The following is a 3,202-nucleotide window of genomic DNA, read 5'->3' on the forward strand; positions in this document are numbered from 1 at the left end:
TTATTTATTTATTTATTTATTTATTTATTTATTTATTTATTTTGAGAGAAAGAGAGAGCAGGAGAGAGGGAGAGAGAGAGAGAGAGAGAGAGAGAGAGAGAGAGAGAGAATCCCAAGCAGGCTTTTCACTATTACCACAGATCCCGATGTGGTGCTCAAACTCATGAACGGTGAGATCATGACCTGATCCGAAACCAAGAGTCAGATGCCTAACCAACTGAACTACCCAGGCGCCCCATATACCTATCACTTCTGTAATTACTACTCATATTTATTGTTTGGGACAAAGAAAGTACAGAATAAAACAAATAGGGAAATATCCCATTTCATTTTGGATTTTATCAAGACTGTGGACTAACTCTACCTTCTTTTTTGCATCAATAGTTAGGGCACAAAAATGAGTTTAAATATAATTATATAAAAATGGCATAGTAAATAAAGAATGGCATTGTGAAATTAATAATATTGTGATATTGTGATATGAAAATTTAAAAAGCTAGAGTGTTTAACAATTACACATGAGTTAGGCAATATCTAAACATATACACATAGACAAAATACCAAAGAATTTAGTGTATAAAATAAAAATTTATTAAAGAGAAAATAAGTTTTTGGATAATTATTTCATGAATAAGTTGTTTAAAATTGATTGTAATTTTCCCACATTTTTGCAACATATTTTTATTCTTTTGTGAGAACTAATTAGTACCAAAGGACTGACAGTGGCATAGACATTGCCCCAAATCTTCTGGCAATCTAGGATGATGGTGACACACACCCCTAACAGGATTACAGATGATGAAGTCCACCCAGTACACAATCACAAAGAAACTCACCAACAACAGGATGGTCTGGTTGGCTCTTTCCTTTGGGGAGACTCTTGAGGAGAGGCTGGTGCTGTGAAGGTGCTGGCACCGCCTCTGATGCCTGAACAAGTGAGTCAGCATGTATGTACTTGAGAGAAGCATGACTCCTATGAAGTAGACATCCCTGTATAATGTCAAAGTGAAAAACAGTGCCTTGATGCTGGAGGTTACAGGGAAAAGTGAACAGTATTTACTGACTTTCAGTAGACTGGTCTGGGTCATATTAGAAGATGCAACAGTAGGGGCACCTGGGTGGCTCATTTGGTTAAGGGTCTGACTTTGGCTCAGGTCATGATCTTGCAGTTCATGGGTTCAAGTCCCGCATTGGGCTCTGTGCTGACAGTTCAGAGCCTGGAGCCTGTTTCGGATTCTGTGTCTCCCTCTCTGTCCCTCCCAGACGCGTGCTCAGTCTCCTTCTCTCTCTCTCTCTCTCTCTCTCTCTCTCTCTCAAAAAAAAAAATATTTAAAAATTTTAAAGAAGATGCAACAGTAAAAAAGATAGGATTAATACTGAGAGACAAACCGAGAAACCACAAGATGATGAAGGAATGGAAGATGTTATTTGTGCATTTATGTTTAAATCTACCCAACCAGGAGGTGATAGGGCTGATTGTAATGGCCTGGATTATGCTCAAGAGGTAGGTGATGCAGATGGAGAGAACTTTCATCAAATCTGCTCATGTAGAATAAAGCCTTACATTTGAAATCATTCAGAAAGTTTGGTGATTCAAACAGCTCTAGACAACAAAAACAGCATAGTGAAGAGTTTCATTATGTGGACAAAGGCCAAGTGACAGATGATCAGGTCAGTGGGCTTAGGTCTGTGATCCAGAAGGAATGTGAAGATGTGGAAGAGGAGGAAGGTGTTGGCTAAGATTCCAATGCCAACTTGTAAAAATTGACATAATTCAATAGTAACATGCATGGAAAGTGCAATCATCATAGTGGAAAAGAAGAAATGAATTTTGTACATCTAGAAAAAAAGACCTACACCATCCATGTTATTTATGCTATAGTCAAAATCATCACCATTTTTTTTTATTTCACCCAGTTAATCAGTAAACCTATGTTGTATAAAGTCTTAGCAATACAGTGTCAACATTATTTCTACATCAAATTGAGTATCTGTATCTATTTACAATCTATCATCTATCATCGTCATCATCATCATCATCATCATCATCAAGAAATCTCACACAACATACTCTCAATCATGCCAGAATAATGTAATAATGTGTACCCATTTCCCATACTCCCGTGATACATGCATTTCCCCTTCTCCTTCTCCTTCTTCCTCCTCTTCTTCTTCTCCTTCTTTTTCTTCTTCCTCTTCTTCCTCTTCCTCTTCTTTTTGTTTTACTGTTCTGTGTTTTGTTTTACTATTCTGTAAATATCATAATTTAGCCTATCTTATATTCAGCACCAATAATAGTAATGGCCATATAAAGGACTCATAGGTGTTTGTATAGTTGAACTGAAGTAAACTTTATGCTACTGGGGAAAAAAATCACCAAAACAGACAATTAAGAAAAAAATAATGTCCAAGAGGGAGGGAAGCAAACCACAAGAGACTCTTAAATACAGAGAATAAACTGAGGGTGAATGGGGGGGGGGCAGGGGGAGGGGAAAATGGGTGATGGGCATTGAGGAGGGCACTTGTTGGGATGACCACTGGATGTTGTATGTAAGTAAATTTGACAATAAATAAATAAATTGACAAAAAAAAAAAAAGAAAAAAGAATGTCCAAATAAGTCTTCCAACACATACTGTGGCACTTTCTCTTCTTCCTCCTTCCTCCTTTCATAATACATGAAAAATTATATGTAAATAAATTGAACAATGTGCAATAAATTGATAAATTATGGGAAACATATAATCTTCCAAACTGAATCAGGAAAAAAAATAGAAAACTTCAATTTTTTCATAATGAAATTGAATCAGTAATAAAAAAATCTCTCAAAAAACAGTCTCCAGGACGATGTAGATTCAGAGGTGAATTCTACCAAACATTAAATTTTTTTAAATGTTTATTTTTAGTTTTGATAGAGAGAGACAGAAAGTGGAGGAGGGGCAGAGAGTGGGAGACAGAGTCCAAAGCAGACTCCAGGCTCTGAGCTGTCAGCACAGAGCCTGAAGCAGGGCTCCAACTCACAAACCTCAAGATCATGACCTGAACTGAAATTGGATGCTTAACCACCTGAGTCACACAGGTGCCCCATCCAACAAGCATTTAAAGACAAGTTAGTACTTATTATTCTCAAATTATCCCAAAAAATAGAAAAGGAAAGAAAACTTACAAATTAATTCTACAAGGCCAAAATTACAGATACCTACA

At 36.7% G+C, this 3,202-nt stretch overlaps 1 pseudogene; it reads right to left on the bottom strand.

The window, feature by feature from the left end:
- Positions 1-644: 644 nt before the first annotated feature.
- On the bottom strand, positions 645-1,809 carry LOC122229872 (annotated as a pseudogene).
- Positions 1,810-3,202: the final 1,393 nt, after the last annotated feature.

This window comes from Panthera leo, chromosome A1 (assembly GCF_018350215.1).
Source record: "Panthera leo isolate Ple1 chromosome A1, P.leo_Ple1_pat1.1, whole genome shotgun sequence".
Classification (NCBI taxonomy): domain Eukaryota; kingdom Metazoa; phylum Chordata; class Mammalia; order Carnivora; family Felidae; genus Panthera; species Panthera leo.